Source organism: Schistocerca gregaria, unplaced genomic scaffold (genome assembly GCF_023897955.1).
Source record: "Schistocerca gregaria isolate iqSchGreg1 unplaced genomic scaffold, iqSchGreg1.2 ptg000507l, whole genome shotgun sequence".
Classification (NCBI taxonomy): domain Eukaryota; kingdom Metazoa; phylum Arthropoda; class Insecta; order Orthoptera; family Acrididae; genus Schistocerca; species Schistocerca gregaria.
In genome coordinates this window covers 114,342-132,128 of record NW_026061910.1, presented here as the reverse complement: position 1 = coordinate 132,128, position 17,787 = coordinate 114,342, and the positions used below count along the sequence as shown (strand labels likewise).

General features: G+C 51.4%; 13 non-coding genes across 13 annotated transcripts; all 13 read right to left on the bottom strand.

The window, feature by feature from the left end:
* Positions 1-881: 881 nt before the first annotated feature.
* Positions 882-1,000, bottom strand: LOC126313894 (5S ribosomal RNA). Its single transcript, XR_007555499.1, has one exon. It is a non-coding gene; the product is annotated as a 5S ribosomal RNA (ribosomal RNA).
* A 1,281-nt stretch (positions 1,001-2,281) lies between these two features.
* Positions 2,282-2,400, bottom strand: LOC126313907 (5S ribosomal RNA). The gene has a single exon (XR_007555511.1). It is a non-coding gene; the product is annotated as a 5S ribosomal RNA (ribosomal RNA).
* Positions 2,401-3,682: 1,282 nt separating this feature from the next.
* On the bottom strand, positions 3,683-3,801 carry LOC126313820 (5S ribosomal RNA). The gene has a single exon (XR_007555432.1). It is a non-coding gene; the product is annotated as a 5S ribosomal RNA (ribosomal RNA).
* Positions 3,802-5,083: 1,282 nt separating this feature from the next.
* On the bottom strand, positions 5,084-5,202 carry LOC126313818 (5S ribosomal RNA). Its single transcript, XR_007555431.1, has one exon. It is a non-coding gene; the product is annotated as a 5S ribosomal RNA (ribosomal RNA).
* Positions 5,203-6,484: 1,282 nt separating this feature from the next.
* Positions 6,485-6,603, bottom strand: LOC126313816 (5S ribosomal RNA). Its single transcript, XR_007555429.1, has one exon. It is a non-coding gene; the product is annotated as a 5S ribosomal RNA (ribosomal RNA).
* Positions 6,604-7,885: 1,282 nt separating this feature from the next.
* LOC126313906 (5S ribosomal RNA) lies at positions 7,886-8,004 on the bottom strand. The gene has a single exon (XR_007555510.1). It is a non-coding gene; the product is annotated as a 5S ribosomal RNA (ribosomal RNA).
* Positions 8,005-9,286: 1,282 nt separating this feature from the next.
* Positions 9,287-9,405, bottom strand: LOC126313815 (5S ribosomal RNA). The gene has a single exon (XR_007555428.1). It is a non-coding gene; the product is annotated as a 5S ribosomal RNA (ribosomal RNA).
* Positions 9,406-10,687: 1,282 nt separating this feature from the next.
* LOC126313905 (5S ribosomal RNA) lies at positions 10,688-10,806 on the bottom strand. Its single transcript, XR_007555509.1, has one exon. It is a non-coding gene; the product is annotated as a 5S ribosomal RNA (ribosomal RNA).
* A 1,282-nt stretch (positions 10,807-12,088) lies between these two features.
* Positions 12,089-12,207, bottom strand: LOC126313904 (5S ribosomal RNA). The gene has a single exon (XR_007555508.1). It is a non-coding gene; the product is annotated as a 5S ribosomal RNA (ribosomal RNA).
* Positions 12,208-13,489: 1,282 nt separating this feature from the next.
* Positions 13,490-13,608, bottom strand: LOC126313902 (5S ribosomal RNA). The gene has a single exon (XR_007555506.1). It is a non-coding gene; the product is annotated as a 5S ribosomal RNA (ribosomal RNA).
* A 1,282-nt stretch (positions 13,609-14,890) lies between these two features.
* Positions 14,891-15,009, bottom strand: LOC126313901 (5S ribosomal RNA). Its single transcript, XR_007555505.1, has one exon. It is a non-coding gene; the product is annotated as a 5S ribosomal RNA (ribosomal RNA).
* A 1,282-nt stretch (positions 15,010-16,291) lies between these two features.
* Positions 16,292-16,410, bottom strand: LOC126313900 (5S ribosomal RNA). Its single transcript, XR_007555504.1, has one exon. It is a non-coding gene; the product is annotated as a 5S ribosomal RNA (ribosomal RNA).
* Positions 16,411-17,540: 1,130 nt separating this feature from the next.
* On the bottom strand, positions 17,541-17,659 carry LOC126313814 (5S ribosomal RNA). The gene has a single exon (XR_007555427.1). It is a non-coding gene; the product is annotated as a 5S ribosomal RNA (ribosomal RNA).
* Positions 17,660-17,787: the final 128 nt, after the last annotated feature.

The following is a 17,787-nucleotide window of genomic DNA, read 5'->3' as shown; positions in this document are numbered from 1 at the left end:
CGACTTGTCCCGACTTTGCTCGACTGCCGCTCGCTGCCGCTCGGGTCGCGGTCCATATGACAGCACAAGCACGAGGAACATCTGCGAGATGGGCGCGGGCCGAACCGGCGTGTCCGAGGCGACGTGTGCGGCCGTTCGGAGCTACCAGAGCAGCTCTGTGCCGCGCCGTGCCGTGGAAAGGTGCGAAAACATGCACACAAGACACAGGCTTTTCGACAAAGTATCCATCTCTTGTAGCGACGAAAGGTAAATTTTTGTTTACAAATTTGCCGTTGTGCACTGCTACAAAACAATATGCCCTGACGTATTTCACAACATTTCTGTCACTTCATACTGTTTTGTTATTTCCAGAGACTCTTTGCAAGTCTTCCTTGGCGCACTCTTTTCAAACTGAGTTCCTTAATATCGTATCTTACGATAGTTTAAAATCAGTATGGAAGCATCTTTGTCACATGAGAAAGGTAGCATGAAAAAACGGCTGGCAGGGGTAGCGACAAGAAAGCAAGAAATGAAGACAGCCAGAGTTCCCAGGCGGTCGCCGATCCGAATATAAACGTTGTTGCTTATCTTCGGTGGTCGGACGGGAACAGGTTTTTTTTAATGTAGTTAGTTTTTGGAATTTAGCGCTCCTACAAAACAGTAGGCTCTGACGCATTTCAAGAGCACATCTGTCGATTCGCAGTGTTTCGTTATTTTCAACGAGTTCCTAGCACTCTTCCTCCGCGCATTCTTGTACAAACTGAGTTCATTACTGTAATTTCGCATCTTACGTTTAATACAGTAGTTTAAAATGCTTGTGGAAGCATCTTCGTCGCACCTGAGAGTTTGTATGAAAAGAGGGCTGGCAGGTGTAGTGACATAAAATTTAAAGGAAGAGAGGGAGCCAACAGCACCCGGTGTTCCCAGGCGGTCACCCATCCAAGTACTAACCGGGCCCGATGTTGCTTAACTTCAGTGATCGGACGAGAACCGGTGTATTCAACATGGTATGGCCGTTGGCGTCCTTATACTGTAGCCGCACGGCACAAGAAGGCTTCGCCTCTCCTCCCAATACACGCAATCGCCATTTTCGGTGGCACATTTGACGCAAAGCACGTCCTTCCACCTCGAAGGCGACGCGCAGTGCGGCGCGCCGCCACGTGGGTCAGACGCACAACACAGCTGCTCGTTGCACCGCCTGTCATTCGTTTGGTTCGTGCGGCCTCCGACACTCGCGGGAGACGCACCTTGTTATTGTTGTCCGTCGCAGGGATTGCGCGCGGCCGGGCGGCGGGTGGACTGCGCGGGGTGTGGCAGTGTCCTGCTGGACCGAGAGAAGCGTTCTCACCTGCCTGACACGCGTCGCGCTTCTAGATATTTGCGTAATTCGCACGGTGCATAATCGGCTGTCACCTTCCGTCCCGACTTGTCCCGACTTTGCTCGACTGCCGCTCGCTGCCGCTCGGGTCGCGGTCCATGTGACAGCACAAGCACGAGGAACATCTGCGAATGGGCGCGGGCCGAACCGGCGTGTCCGAGGCGACGTGTGCGGCCGTTCGGAGCTACCAGAGCAGCTCTGTGCCGCGCCGTGCCGTGGAAAGGTGCGAAAGCATGCACACAAGACACAGGCTTTTCGACAAAGTATCCATCTCTTGTAGCGACGAAAGGTAAATTTTTGTTTACAAATTTGCCGTTGTGCACTGCTACAAAACAATATGCCCTGACGTATTTCACAACATTTCTGTCACTTCATACTGTTTTGTTATTTCCAGAGACTCTTTGCAAGTCTTCCTTGGCGCACTCTTTTCAAATTGAGTTCCTTAATATCGTATCTTACGATAGTTTAAAATCAGTATGGAAGCATCTTTGTCACATGAGAAAGGTAGCATGAAAAAACGGCTGGCAGGGGTAGCGACAAGAAAGCAAGAAATGAAGACAGCCAGAGTTCCCAGGCGGTCGCCGATCCGAATATAAACGTTGTTGCTTATCTTCGGTGGTCGGACGGGAACAGGTTTTTTTTAATGTAGTTAGTTTTTGGAATTTAGCGCTCCTACAAAACAGTAGGCTCTGACGCATTTCAAGAGCACATCTGTCGATTCGCAGTGTTTCGTTATTTTCAACGAGTTCCTAGCACTCTTCCTCCGCGCATTCTTGTACAAACTGAGTTCATTACTGTAATTTCGCATCTTACGTTTAATACAGTAGTTTAAAATGCTTGTGGAAGCATCTTCGTCGCACCTGAGAGTTTGTATGAAAAGAGGGCTGGCAGGTGTAGTGACATAAAATTTAAAAGAAGAGAGGGAGCCAACAGCACCCAGTGTTCCCAGGCGGTCACCCATCCAAGTACTAACCGGGCCCGATGTTGCTTAACTTCGGTGATCGGACGAGAACCGGTGTATTCAACATGGTATGGCCGTTGGCGTCCTTATACTGTAGCCGCACGGCACAAGAAGGCTTCGCCTCTCCTCCCAATACACGCAATCGCCATTTTCGGTGGCACATTTGACGCAAAGCACGTCCTTCCACCTCGAAGGCGACGCGCAGTGCGGCGCGCCGCCACGTGGGTCAGACGCACAACACAGCTGCTCGTTGCACCGCCTGTCATTCGTTTGGTTCGTGCGGCCTCCGACACTCGCGGGAGACGCACCTTGTTATTGTTGTCCGTCGCAGGGATTGCGCGCGGCCGGGCGGCGGGTGGACTGCGCGGGGTGTGGCAGTGTCCTGCTGGACCGAGAGAAGCGTTCTCACCTGCCTGACACGCGTCGCGCTTCTAGATATTTGCGTAATTCGCACGGTGCATAATCGGCTGTCACCTTCCGTCCCGACTTGTCCCGACTTTGCTCGACTGCCGCTCGCTGCCGCTCGGGTCGCGGTCCATGTGACAGCACAAGCACGAGGAACATCTGCGAGATGGGCGCGGGCCGAACCGGCGTGTCCGAGGCCACGTGTGCGGCCGTTCGGAGCTACCAGAGCAGCTCTGTGCCGCGCCGTGCCGTGGAAAGGTGCGAAAACATGCACACATGACACAGGCTTTTCGACAAAGTATCCATCTCTTGTAGCGACGAAAGGTAAATTTTTGTTTACAAATTTGCCGTTGTGCACTGCTACAAAACAATATGCCCTGACGTATTTCACAACATTTCTGTCACTTCATACTGTTTTGTTATTTCCAGAGACTCTTTGCAAGTCTTCCTTGGCGCACTCTTTTCAAACTGAGTTCCTTAATATCGTATCTTACGATAGTTTAAAATCAGTATGGAAGCATCTTTGTCACATGAGAAAGGTAGCATGAAAAAACGGCTGGCAGGGGTAGCGACAAGAAAGCAAGAAATGAAGACAGCCAGAGTTCCCAGGCGGTCGCCGATCCGAATATAAACGTTGTTGCTTATCTTCGGTGGTCGGACGGGAACAGGTTTTTTTTAATGTAGTTAGTTTTTGGAATTTAGCGCTCCTACAAAACAGTAGGCTCTGACGCATTTCAAGAGCACATCTGTCGATTCGCAGTGTTTCGTTATTTTCAACGAGTTCCTAGCACTCTTCCTCCGCGCATTCTTGTACAAACTGAGTTCATTACTGTAATTTCGCATCTTACGTTTAATACAGTAGTTTAAAATGCTTGTGGAAGCATCTTCGTCGCACCTGAGAGTTTGTATGAAAAGAGGGCTGGCAGGTGTAGTGACATAAAATTTAAAAGAAGAGAGGGAGCCAACAGCACCCGGTGTTCCCAGGCGGTCACCCATCCAAGTACTAACCGGGCCCGATGTTGCTTAACTTCGGTGATCGGACGAGAACCGGTGTATTCAACATGGTATGGCCGTTGGCGTCCTTATACTGTAGCCGCACGGCACAAGAAGGCTTCGCCTCTCCTCCCAATACACGCAATCGCCATTTTCGGTGGCACATTTGACGCAAAGCACGTCCTTCCACCTCGAAGGCGACGCGCAGTGCGGCGCGCCGCCACGTGGGTCAGACGCACAACACAGCTGCTCGTTGCACCGCCTGTCATTCGTTTGGTTCGTGCGGCCTCCGACACTCGCGGGAGACGCACCTTGTTATTGTTGTCCGTCGCAGGGATTGCGCGCGGCCGGGCGGCGGGTGGACTGCGCGGGGTGTGGCAGTGTCCTTCTGGACCGAGAGAAGCGTTCTCACCTGCCTGACATGCGTCGCGCTTCTAGATATTTGCGTAATTCGCACAGTGCATAATCGGCTGTCACCTTCCGTCCCGACTTGTCCCGACTTTGCTCGACTGCCGCTCGCTGCCGCTCGGGTCGCGGTCCATATGACAGCACAAGCACGAGGAACATCTGCGAGATGGGCGCGGGCCGAACCGGCGTGTCCGAGGCGACGTGTGCGGCCGTTCGGAGCTACCAGAGCAGCTCTGTGCCGCGCCGTGCCGTGGAAAGGTGCGAAAACATGCACACAAGACACAGGCTTTTCGACAAAGTATCCATCTCTTGTAGCGACGAAAGGTAAATTTTTGTTTACAAATTTGCCGTTGTGCACTGCTACAAAACAATATGCCCTGACGTATTTCACAACATTTCTGTCACTTCATACTGTTTTGTTATTTCCAGAGACTCTTTGCAAGTCTTCCTTGGCGCACTCTTTTCAAACTGAGTTCCTTAATATCGTATCTTACGATAGTTTAAAATCAGTATGGAAGCATCTTTGTCACATGAGAAAGGTAGCATGAAAAAACGGCTGGCAGGGGTAGCGACAAGAAAGCAAGAAATGAAGACAGCCAGAGTTCCCAGGCGGTCGCCGATCCGAATATAAACGTTGTTGCTTATCTTCGGTGGTCGGACGGGAACAGGTTTTTTTTAATGTAGTTAGTTTTTGGAATTTAGCGCTCCTACAAAACAGTAGGCTCTGACGCATTTCAAGAGCACATCTGTCGATTCGCAGTGTTTCGTTATTTTCAACGAGTTCCTAGCACTCTTCCTCCGCGCATTCTTGTACAAACTGAGTTCATTACTGTAATTTCGCATCTTACGTTTAATACAGTAGTTTAAAATGCTTGTGGAAGCATCTTCGTCGCACCTGAGAGTTTGTATGAAAAGAGGGCTGGCAGGTGTAGTGACATAAAATTTAAAGGAAGAGAGGGAGCCAACAGCACCCGGTGTTCCCAGGCGGTCACCCATCCAAGTACTAACCGGGCCCGATGTTGCTTAACTTCGGTGATCGGACGAGAACCGGTGTATTCAACATGGTATGGCCGTTGGCGTCCTTATACTGTAGCCGCACGGCACAAGAAGGCTTCGCCTCTCCTCCCAATACACGCAATCGCCATTTTCGGTGGCACATTTGACGCAAAGCACGTCCTTCCACCTCGAAGGCGACGCGCAGTGCGGCGCGCCGCCACGTGGGTCAGACGCACAACACAGCTGCTCGTTGCACCGCCTGTCATTCGTTTGGTTCGTGCGGCCTCCGACACTCGCGGGAGACGCACCTTGTTATTGTTGTCCGTCGCAGGGATTGCGCGCGGCCGGGCGGCGGGTGGACTGCGCGGGGTGTGGCAGTGTCCTGCTGGACCGAGAGAAGCGTTCTCACCTGCCTGACACGCGTCGCGCTTCTAGATATTTGCGTAATTCGCACGGTGCATAATCGGCTGTCACCTTCCGTCCCGACTTGTCCCGACTTTGCTCGACTGCCGCTCGCTGCCGCTCGGGTCGCGGTCCATGTGACAGCACAAGCACGAGGAACATCTGCGAGATGGGCGCGGGCCGAACCGGCGTGTCCGAGGCGACGTGTGCGGCCGTTCGGAGCTACCAGAGCAGCTCTGTGCCGCGCCGTGCCGTGGAAAGGTGCGAAAGCATGCACACAAGACACAGGCTTTTCGACAAAGTATCCATCTCTTGTAGCGACGAAAGGTAAATTTTTGTTTACAAATTTGCCGTTGTGCACTGCTACAAAACAATATGCCCTGACGTATTTCACAACATTTCTGTCACTTCATACTGTTTTGTTATTTCCAGAGACTCTTTGCAAGTCTTCCTTGGCGCACTCTTTTCAAATTGAGTTCCTTAATATCGTATCTTACGATAGTTTAAAATCAGTATGGAAGCATCTTTGTCACATGAGAAAGGTAGCATGAAAAAACGGCTGGCAGGGGTAGCGACAAGAAAGCAAGAAATGAAGACAGCCAGAGTTCCCAGGCGGTCGCCGATCCGAATATAAACGTTGTTGCTTATCTTCGGTGGTCGGACGGGAACAGGTTTTTTTTAATGTAGTTAGTTTTTGGAATTTAGCGCTCCTACAAAACAGTAGGCTCTGACGCATTTCAAGAGCACATCTGTCGATTCGCAGTGTTTCGTTATTTTCAACGAGTTCCTAGCACTCTTCCTCCGCGCATTCTTGTACAAACTGAGTTCATTACTGTAATTTCGCATCTTACGTTTAATACAGTAGTTTAAAATGCTTGTGGAAGCATCTTCGTCGCACCTGAGAGTTTGTATGAAAAGAGGGCTGGCAGGTGTAGTGACATAAAATTTAAAGGAAGAGAGGGAGCCAACAGCACCCGGTGTTCCCAGGCGGTCACCCATCCAAGTACTAACCGGGCCCGATGTTGCTTAACTTCGGTGATCGGACGAGAACCGGTGTATTCAACATGGTATGGCCGTTGGCGTCCTTATACTCTAGCCGCACGGCACAAGAAGGCTTCGCCTCTCCTCCCAATACACGCAATCGCCATTTTCGGTGGCACATTTGACGCAAAGCACGTCCTTCCACCTCGAAGGCGACGCGCAGTGCGGCGCGCCGCCACGTGGGTCAGACGCACAACACAGCTGCTCGTTGCACCGCCTGTCATTCGTTTGGTTCGTGCGGCCTCCGACACTCGCGGGAGACGCACCTTGTTATTGTTGTCCGTCGCAGGGATTGCGCGCGGCCGGGCGGCGGGTGGACTGCGCGGGGTGTGGCAGTGTCCTGCTGGACCGAGAGAAGCGTTCTCACCTGCCTGACACGCGTCGCGCTTCTAGATATTTGCGTAATTCGCACGGTGCATAATCGGCTGTCACCTTCCGTCCCGACTTGTCCCGACTTTGCTCGACTGCCGCTCGCTGCCGCTCGGGTCGCGGTCCATGTGACAGCACAAGCACGAGGAACATCTGCGAGATGGGCGCGGGCCGAACCGGCGTGTCCGAGGCGACGTGTGCGGCCGTTCGGAGCTACCAGAGCAGCTCTGTGCCGCGCCGTGCCGTGGAAAGGTGCGAAAGCATGCACACAAGACACAGGCTTTTCGACAAAGTATCCATCTCTTGTAGCGACGAAAGGTAAATTTTTGTTTACAAATTTGCCGTTGTGCACTGCTACAAAACAATATGCCCTGACGTATTTCACAACATTTCTGTCACTTCATACTGTTTTGTTATTTCCAGAGACTCTTTGCAAGTCTTCCTTGGCGCACTCTTTTCAAATTGAGTTCCTTAATATCGTATCTTACGATAGTTTAAAATCAGTATGGAAGCATCTTTGTCACATGAGAAAGGTAGCATGAAAAAACGGCTGGCAGGGGTAGCGACAAGAAAGCAAGAAATGAAGACAGCCAGAGTTCCCAGGCGGTCGCCGATCCGAATATAAACGTTGTTGCTTATCTTCGGTGGTCGGACGGGAACAGGTTTTTTTTAATGTAGTTAGTTTTTGGAATTTAGCGCTCCTACAAAACAGTAGGCTCTGACGCATTTCAAGAGCACATCTGTCGATTCGCAGTGTTTCGTTATTTTCAACGAGTTCCTAGCACTCTTCCTCCGCGCATTCTTGTACAAACTGAGTTCATTACTGTAATTTCGCATCTTACGTTTAATACAGTAGTTTAAAATGCTTGTGGAAGCATCTTCGTCGCACCTGAGAGTTTGTATGAAAAGAGGGCTGGCAGGTGTAGTGACATAAAATTTAAAAGAAGAGAGGGAGCCAACAGCACCCAGTGTTCCCAGGCGGTCACCCATCCAAGTACTAACCGGGCCCGATGTTGCTTAACTTCGGTGATCGGACGAGAACCGGTGTATTCAACATGGTATGGCCGTTGGCGTCCTTATACTGTAGCCGCACGGCACAAGAAGGCTTCGCCTCTCCTCCCAATACACGCAATCGCCATTTTCGGTGGCACATTTGACGCAAAGCACGTCCTTCCACCTCGAAGGCGACGCGCAGTGCGGCGCGCCGCCACGTGGGTCAGACGCACAACACAGCTGCTCGTTGCACCGCCTGTCATTCGTTTGGTTCGTGCGGCCTCCGACACTCGCGGGAGACGCACCTTGTTATTGTTGTCCGTCGCAGGGATTGCGCGCGGCCGGGCGGCGGGTGGACTGCGCGGGGTGTGGCAGTGTCCTGCTGGACCGAGAGAAGCGTTCTCACCTGCCTGACACGCGTCGCGCTTCTAGATATTTGCGTAATTCGCACGGTGCATAATCGGCTGTCACCTTCCGTCCCGACTTGTCCCGACTTTGCTCGACTGCCGCTCGCTGCCGCTCGGGTCGCGGTCCATGTGACAGCACAAGCACGAGGAACATCTGCGAGATGGGCGCGGGCCGAACCGGCGTGTCCGAGGCGACGTGTGCGGCCGTTCGGAGCTACCAGAGCAGCTCTGTGCCGCGCCGTGCCGTGGAAAGGTGCGAAAGCATGCACACAAGACACAGGCTTTTCGACAAAGTATCCATCTCTTGTAGCGACGAAAGGTAAATTTTTGTTTACAAATTTGCCGTTGTGCACTGCTACAAAACAATATGCCCTGACGTATTTCACAACATTTCTGTCACTTCATACTGTTTTGTTATTTCCAGAGACTCTTTGCAAGTCTTCCTTGGCGCACTCTTTTCAAACTGAGTTCCTTAATATCGTATCTTACGATAGTTTAAAATCAGTATGGAAGCATCTTTGTCACATGAGAAAGGTAGCATGAAAAAACGGCTGGCAGGGGTAGCGACAAGAAAGCAAGAAATGAAGACAGCCAGAGTTCCCAGGCGGTCGCCGATCCGAATATAAACGTTGTTGCTTATCTTCGGTGGTCGGACGGGAACAGGTTTTTTTTAATGTAGTTAGTTTTTGGAATTTAGCGCTCCTACAAAACAGTAGGCTCTGACGCATTTCAAGAGCACATCTGTCGATTCGCAGTGTTTCGTTATTTTCAACGAGTTCCTAGCACTCTTCCTCCGCGCATTCTTGTACAAACTGAGTTCATTACTGTAATTTCGCATCTTACGTTTAATACAGTAGTTTAAAATGCTTGTGGAAGCATCTTCGTCGCACCTGAGAGTTTGTATGAAAAGAGGGCTGGCAGGTGTAGTGACATAAAATTTAAAGGAAGAGAGGGAGCCAACAGCACCCGGTGTTCCCAGGCGGTCACCCATCCAAGTACTAACCGGGCCCGATGTTGCTTAACTTCGGTGATCGGACGAGAACCGGTGTATTCAACATGGTATGGCCGTTGGCGTCCTTATACTGTAGCCGCACGGCACAAGAAGGCTTCGCCTCTCCTCCCAATACACGCAATCGCCATTTTCGGTGGCACATTTGACGCAAAGCACGTCCTTCCACCTCGAAGGCGACGCGCAGTGCGGCGCGCCGCCACGTGGGTCAGACGCACAACACAGCTGCTCGTTGCACCGCCTGTCATTCGTTTGGTTCGTGCGGCCTCCGACACTCGCGGGAGACGCACCTTGTTATTGTTGTCCGTCGCAGGGATTGCGCGCGGCCGGGCGGCGGGTGGACTGCGCGGGGTGTGGCAGTGTCCTGCTGGACCGAGAGAAGCGTTCTCACCTGCCTGACACGCGTCGCGCTTCTAGATATTTGCGTAATTCGCACGGTGCATAATCGGCTGTCACCTTCCGTCCCGACTTGTCCCGACTTTGCTCGACTGCCGCTCGCTGCCGCTCGGGTCGCGGTCCATGTGACAGCACAAGCACGAGGAACATCTGCGAGATGGGCGCGGGCCGAACCGGCGTGTCCGAGGCGACGTGTGCGGCCGTTCGGAGCTACCAGAGCAGCTCTGTGCCGCGCCGTGCCGTGGAAAGGTGCGAAAGCATGCACACAAGACACAGGCTTTTCGACAAAGTATCCATCTCTTGTAGCGACGAAAGGTAAATTTTTGTTTACAAATTTGCCGTTGTGCACTGCTACAAAACAATATGCCCTGACGTATTTCACAACATTTCTGTCACTTCATACTGTTTTGTTATTTCCAGAGACTCTTTGCAAGTCTTCCTTGGCGCACTCTTTTCAAATTGAGTTCCTTAATATCGTATCTTACGATAGTTTAAAATCAGTATGGAAGCATCTTTGTCACATGAGAAAGGTAGCATGAAAAAACGGCTGGCAGGGGTAGCGACAAGAAAGCAAGAAATGAAGACAGCCAGAGTTCCCAGGCGGTCGCCGATCCGAATATAAACGTTGTTGCTTATCTTCGGTGGTCGGACGGGAACAGGTTTTTTTTAATGTAGTTAGTTTTTGGAATTTAGCGCTCCTACAAAACAGTAGGCTCTGACGCATTTCAAGAGCACATCTGTCGATTCGCAGTGTTTCGTTATTTTCAACGAGTTCCTAGCACTCTTCCTCCGCGCATTCTTGTACAAACTGAGTTCATTACTGTAATTTCGCATCTTACGTTTAATACAGTAGTTTAAAATGCTTGTGGAAGCATCTTCGTCGCACCTGAGAGTTTGTATGAAAAGAGGGCTGGCAGGTGTAGTGACATAAAATTTAAAAGAAGAGAGAGAGCCAACAGCACCCAGTGTTCCCAGGCGGTCACCCATCCAAGTACTAACCGGGCCCGATGTTGCTTAACTTCGGTGATCGGACGAGAACCGGTGTATTCAACATGGTATGGCCGTTGGCGTCCTTGTACTGTAGCCGCACGGCACAAGAAGGCTTCGCCTCTCCTCCCAATACACGCAATCGCCATTTTCGGTGGCACATTTGACGCAAAGCACGTCCTTCCACCTCGAAGGCGACGCGCAGTGCGGCGCGCCGCCACGTGGGTCAGACGCACAACACAGCTGCTCGTTGCACCGCCTGTCATTCGTTTGGTTCGTGCGGCCTCCGACACTCGCGGGAGACGCACCTTGTTATTGTTGTCCGTCGCAGGGATTGCGCGCGGCCGGGCGGCGGGTGGACTGCGCGGGGTGTGGCAGTGTCCTGCTGGACCGAGAGAAGCGTTCTCACCTGCCTGACACGCGTCGCGCTTCTAGATATTTGCGTAATTCGCACGGTGCATAATCGGCTGTCACCTTCCGTCCCGACTTGTCCCGACTTTGCTCGACTGCCGCTCGCTGCCGCTCGGGTCGCGGTCCATGTGACAGCACAAGCACGAGGAACATCTGCGAGATGGGCGCGGGCCGAACCGGCGTGTCCGAGGCGACGTGTGCGGCCGTTCGGAGCTACCAGAGCAGCTCTGTGCCGCGCCGTGCCGTGGAAAGGTGCGAAAGCATGCACACAAGACACAGGCTTTTCGACAAAGTATCCATCTCTTGTAGCGACGAAAGGTAAATTTTTGTTTACAAATTTGCCGTTGTGCACTGCTACAAAACAATATGCCCTGACGTATTTCACAACATTTCTGTCACTTCATACTGTTTTGTTATTTCCAGAGACTCTTTGCAAGTCTTCCTTGGCGCACTCTTTTCAAATTGAGTTCCTTAATATCGTATCTTACGATAGTTTAAAATCAGTATGGAAGCATCTTTGTCACATGAGAAAGGTAGCATGAAAAAACGGCTGGCAGGGGTAGCGACAAGAAAGCAAGAAATGAAGACAGCCAGAGTTCCCAGGCGGTCGCCGATCCGAATATAAACGTTGTTGCTTATCTTCGGTGGTCGGACGGGAACAGGTTTTTTTTAATGTAGTTAGTTTTTGGAATTTAGCGCTCCTACAAAACAGTAGGCTCTGACGCATTTCAAGAGCACATCTGTCGATTCGCAGTGTTTCGTTATTTTCAACGAGTTCCTAGCACTCTTCCTCCGCGCATTCTTGTACAAACTGAGTTCATTACTGTAATTTCGCATCTTACGTTTAATACAGTAGTTTAAAATGCTTGTGGAAGCATCTTCGTCGCACCTGAGAGTTTGTATGAAAAGAGGGCTGGCAGGTGTAGTGACATAAAATTTAAAAGAAGAGAGGGAGCCAACAGCACCCAGTGTTCCCAGGCGGTCACCCATCCAAGTACTAACCGGGCCCGATGTTGCTTAACTTCGGTGATCGGACGAGAACCGGTGTATTCAACATGGTATGGCCGTTGGCGTCCTTATACTGTAGCCGCACGGCACAAGAAGGCTTCGCCTCTCCTCCCAATACACGCAATCGCCATTTTCGGTGGCACATTTGACGCAAAGCACGTCCTTCCACCTCGAAGGCGACGCGCAGTGCGGCGCGCCGCCACGTGGGTCAGACGCACAACACAGCTGCTCGTTGCACCGCCTGTCATTCGTTTGGTTCGTGCGGCCTCCGACACTCGCGGGAGACGCACCTTGTTATTGTTGTCCGTCGCAGGGATTGCGCGCGGCCGGGCGGCGGGTGGACTGCGCGGGGTGTGGCAGTGTCCTGCTGGACCGAGAGAAGCGTTCTCACCTGCCTGACACGCGTCGCGCTTCTAGATATTTGCGTAATTCGCACGGTGCATAATCGGCTGTCACCTTCCGTCCCGACTTGTCCCGACTTTGCTCGACTGCCGCTCGCTGCCGCTCGGGTCGCGGTCCATGTGACAGCACAAGCACGAGGAACATCTGCGAGATGGGCGCGGGCCGAACCGGCGTGTCCGAGGCGACGTGTGCGGCCGTTCGGAGCTACCAGAGCAGCTCTGTGCCGCGCCGTGCCGTGGAAAGGTGCGAAAGCATGCACACAAGACACAGGCTTTTCGACAAAGTATCCATCTCTTGTAGCGACGAAAGGTAAATTTTTGTTTACAAATTTGCCGTTGTGCACTGCTACAAAACAATATGCCCTGACGTATTTCACAACATTTCTGTCACTTCATACTGTTTTGTTATTTCCAGAGACTCTTTGCAAGTCTTCCTTGGCGCACTCTTTTCAAATTGAGTTCCTTAATATCGTATCTTACGATAGTTTAAAATCAGTATGGAAGCATCTTTGTCACATGAGAAAGGTAGCATGAAAAAACGGCTGGCAGGGGTAGCGACAAGAAAGCAAGAAATGAAGACAGCCAGAGTTCCCAGGCGGTCGCCGATCCGAATATAAACGTTGTTGCTTATCTTCGGTGGTCGGACGGGAACAGGTTTTTTTTAATGTAGTTAGTTTTTGGAATTTAGCGCTCCTACAAAACAGTAGGCTCTGACGCATTTCAAGAGCACATCTGTCGATTCGCAGTGTTTCGTTATTTTCAACGAGTTCCTAGCACTCTTCCTCCGCGCATTCTTGTACAAACTGAGTTCATTACTGTAATTTCGCATCTTACGTTTAATACAGTAGTTTAAAATGCTTGTGGAAGCATCTTCGTCGCGCCTGAGAGTTTGTATGAAAAGAGGGCTGGCAGGTGTAGTGACATAAAATTTAAAAGAAGAGAGGGAGCCAACAGCACCCAGTGTTCCCAGGCGGTCACCCATCCAAGTACTAACCGGGCCCGATGTTGCTTAACTTCGGTGATCGGACGAGAACCGGTGTATTCAACATGGTATGGCCGTTGGCGTCCTTATACTGTAGCCGCACGGCACAAGAAGGCTTCGCCTCTCCTCCCAATACACGCAATCGCCATTTTCGGTGGCACATTTGACGCAAAGCACGTCCTTCCACCTCGAAGGCGACGCGCAGTGCGGCGCGCCGCCACGTGGGTCAGACGCACAACACAGCTGCTCGTTGCACCGCCTGTCATTCGTTTGGTTCGTGCGGCCTCCGACACTCGCGGGAGACGCACCTTGTTATTGTTGTCCGTCGCAGGGATTGCGCGCGGCCGGGCGGCGGGTGGACTGCGCGGGGTGTGGCAGTGTCCTGCTGGACCGAGAGAAGCGTTCTCACCTGCCTGACACGCGTCGCGCTTCTAGATATTTGCGTAATTCGCACGGTGCATAATCGGCTGTCACCTTCCGTCCCGACTTGTCCCGACTTTGCTCGACTGCCGCTCGCTGCCGCTCGGGTCGCGGTCCATGTGACAGCACAAGCACGAGGAACATCTGCGAGATGGGCGCGGGCCGAACCGGCGTGTCCGAGGCGACGTGTGCGGCCGTTCGGAGCTACCAGAGCAGCTCTGTGCCGCGCCGTGCCGTGGAAAGGTGCGAAAGCATGCACACAAGACACAGGCTTTTCGACAAAGTATCCATCTCTTGTAGCGACGAAAGGTAAATTTTTGTTTACAAATTTGCCGTTGTGCACTGCTACAAAACAATATGCCCTGACGTATTTCACAACATTTCTGTCACTTCATACTGTTTTGTTATTTCCAGAGACTCTTTGCAAGTCTTCCTTGGCGCACTCTTTTCAAATTGAGTTCCTTAATATCGTATCTTACGATAGTTTAAAATCAGTATGGAAGCATCTTTGTCACATGAGAAAGGTAGCATGAAAAAACGGCTGGCAGGGGTAGCGACAAGAAAGCAAGAAATGAAGACAGCCAGAGTTCCCAGGCGGTCGCCGATCCGAATATAAACGTTGTTGCTTATCTTCGGTGGTCGGACGGGAACAGGTTTTTTTTAATGTAGTTAGTTTTTGGAATTTAGCGCTCCTACAAAACAGTAGGCTCTGACGCATTTCAAGAGCACATCTGTCGATTCGCAGTGTTTCGTTATTTTCAACGAGTTCCTAGCACTCTTCCTCCGCGCATTCTTGTACAAACTGAGTTCATTACTGTAATTTCGCATCTTACGTTTAATACAGTAGTTTAAAATGCTTGTGGAAGCATCTTCGTCGCACCTGAGAGTTTGTATGAAAAGAGGGCTGGCAGGTGTAGTGACATAAAATTTAAAAGAAGAGAGAGAGCCAACAGCACCCAGTGTTCCCAGGCGGTCACCCATCCAAGTACTAACCGGGCCCGATGTTGCTTAACTTCGGTGATCGGACGAGAACCGGTGTATTCAACATGGTATGGCCGTTGGCGTCCTTGTACTGTAGCCGCACGGCACAAGAAGGCTTCGCCTCTCCTCCCAATACACGCAATCGCCATTTTCGGTGGCACATTTGACGCAAAGCACGTCCTTCCACCTCGAAGGCGACGCGCAGTGCGGCGCGCCGCCACGTGGGTCAGACGCACAACACAGCTGCTCGTTGCACCGCCTGTCATTCGTTTGGTTCGTGCGGCCTCCGACACTCGCGGGAGACGCACCTTGTTATTGTTGTCCGTCGCAGGGATTGCGCGCGGCCGGGCGGCGGGTGGACTGCGCGGGGTGTGGCAGTGTCCTGCTGGACCGAGAGAAGCGTTCTCACCTGCCAGACACGCGTCGCGCTTCTAGATATTTGCGTAATTCGCACGGTGCATAATCGGCTGTCACCTTCCGTCCCGACTTGTCCCGACTTTGCTCGACTGCCGCTCGCTGCCGCTCGGGTCGCGGTCCATGTGACAGCACAAGCACGAGGAACATCTGCGAGATGGGCGCGGGCCGAACCGGCGTGTCCGAGGCGACGTGTGCGGCCGTTCGGAGCTACCAGAGCAGCTCTGTGCCGCGCCGTGCCGTGGAAAGGTGCGAAAGCATGCACACAAGACACAGGCTTTTCGACAAAGTATCCATCTCTTGTAGCGACGAAAGGTAAATTTTTGTTTACAAATTTGCCGTTGTGCACTGCTACAAAACAATATGCCCTGACGTATTTCACAACATTTCTGTCACTTCATACTGTTTTGTTATTTCCAGAGACTCTTTGCAAGTCTTCCTTGGCGCACTCTTTTCAAATTGAGTTCCTTAATATCGTATCTTACGATAGTTTAAAATCAGTATGGAAGCATCTTTGTCACATGAGAAAGGTAGCATGAAAAAACGGCTGGCAGGGGTAGCGACAAGAAAGCAAGAAATGAAGACAGCCAGAGTTCCCAGGCGGTCGCCGATCCGAATATAAACGTTGTTGCTTATCTTCGGTGGTCGGACGGGAACAGGTTTTTTTTAATGTAGTTAGTTTTTGGAATTTAGCGCTCCTACAAAACAGTAGGCTCTGACGCATTTCAAGAGCACATCTGTCGATTCGCAGTGTTTCGTTATTTTCAACGAGTTCCTAGCACTCTTCCTCCGCGCATTCTTGTACAAACTGAGTTCATTACTGTAATTTCGCATCTTACGTTTAATACAGTAGTTTAAAATGCTTGTGGAAGCATCTTCGTCGCACCTGAGAGTTTGTATGAAAAGAGGGCTGGCAGGTGTAGTGACATAAAATTTAAAAGAAGAGAGGGAGCCAACAGCACCCAGTGTTCCCAGGCGGTCACCCATCCAAGTACTAACCGGGCCCGATGTTGCTTAACTTCGGTGATCGGACGAGAACCGGTGTATTCAACATGGTATGGCCGTTGGCGTCCTTATACTGTAGCCGCACGGCACAAGAAGGCTTCGCCTCTCCTCCCAATACACGCAATCGCCATTTTCGGTGGCACATTTGACGCAAAGCACGTCCTTCCACCTCGAAGGCGACGCGCAGTGCGGCGCGCCGCCACGTGGGTCAGACGCACAACACAGCTGCTCGTTGCACCGCCTGTCATTCGTTTGGTTCGTGCGGCCTCCGACACTCGCGGGAGACGCACCTTGTTATTGTTGTCCGTCGCAGGGATTGCGCGCGGCCGGGCGGCGGGTGGACTGCGCGGGGTGTGGCAGTGTCCTGCTGGACCGAGAGAAGCGTTCTCACCTGCCTGACACGCGTCGCGCTTCTAGATATTTGCGTAATTCGCACGGTGCATAATCGGCTGTCTACCAGAGCAGCTCTGTGCCGCGCCGTGCCGTGGAAAGGTGCTAAAACATGCACACAAGACACAGGCTTTTCGACAAAGTATCCATCTCTTGTAGCGACGAAAGGTAAATTTTTGTTTACAAATTTGCCGTTGTGCACTGCTACAAAACAATATGCCCTGACGTATTTCACAACATTTCTGTCACTTCATACTGTTTTGTTATTTCCAGAGACTCTTTGCAAGTCTTCCTTGGCGCACTCTTTTCAAACTGAGTTCCTTAATATCGTATCTTACGATAGTTTAAAATCAGTATGGAAGCATCTTTGTCACATGAGAAAGGTAGCATGAAAAAACGGCTGGCAGGGGTAGCGACAAGAAAGCAAGAAATGAAGACAGCCAGAGTTCCCAGGCGGTCGCCGATCCGAATATAAACGTTGTTGCTTATCTTCGGTGGTCGGACGGGAACAGGTTTTTTTTTAATGTAGTTAGTTTTTGGAATTTAGCGCTCCTACAAAACAGTAGGCTCTGACGCATTTCAAGAGCACATCTGTCGATTCGCAGTGTTTCGTTATTTTCAACGAGTTCCTAGCACTCTTCCTCCGCGCATTCTTGTACAAACTGAGTTCATTACTGTAATTTCGCATCTTACGTTTAATACAGTAGTTTAAAATGCTTGTGGAAGCATCTTCGTCGCACCTGAGAGTTTGTATGAAAAGAGGGCTGGCAGGTGTAGTGACATAAAATTTAAAAGAAGAGAGGGAGCCAACAGCACCCGGTGTTCCCAGGCGGTCACCCATCCAAGTACTAACCGGGCCCGATGTTGCTTAACTTCGGTGATCGGACGAGAACCGGTGTATTCAACATGGTATGGCCGTTGGCGTCCTTATACTGTAGCCGCACGGCACAAGAAGGCTTCGCCTCTCCTCCCAATACACGCAATCGCCATTTTCGGTGGCACATTTGACGCAAAGCACGTCCTTCCATCTCGAAGGCGACGCGCAGTGCGG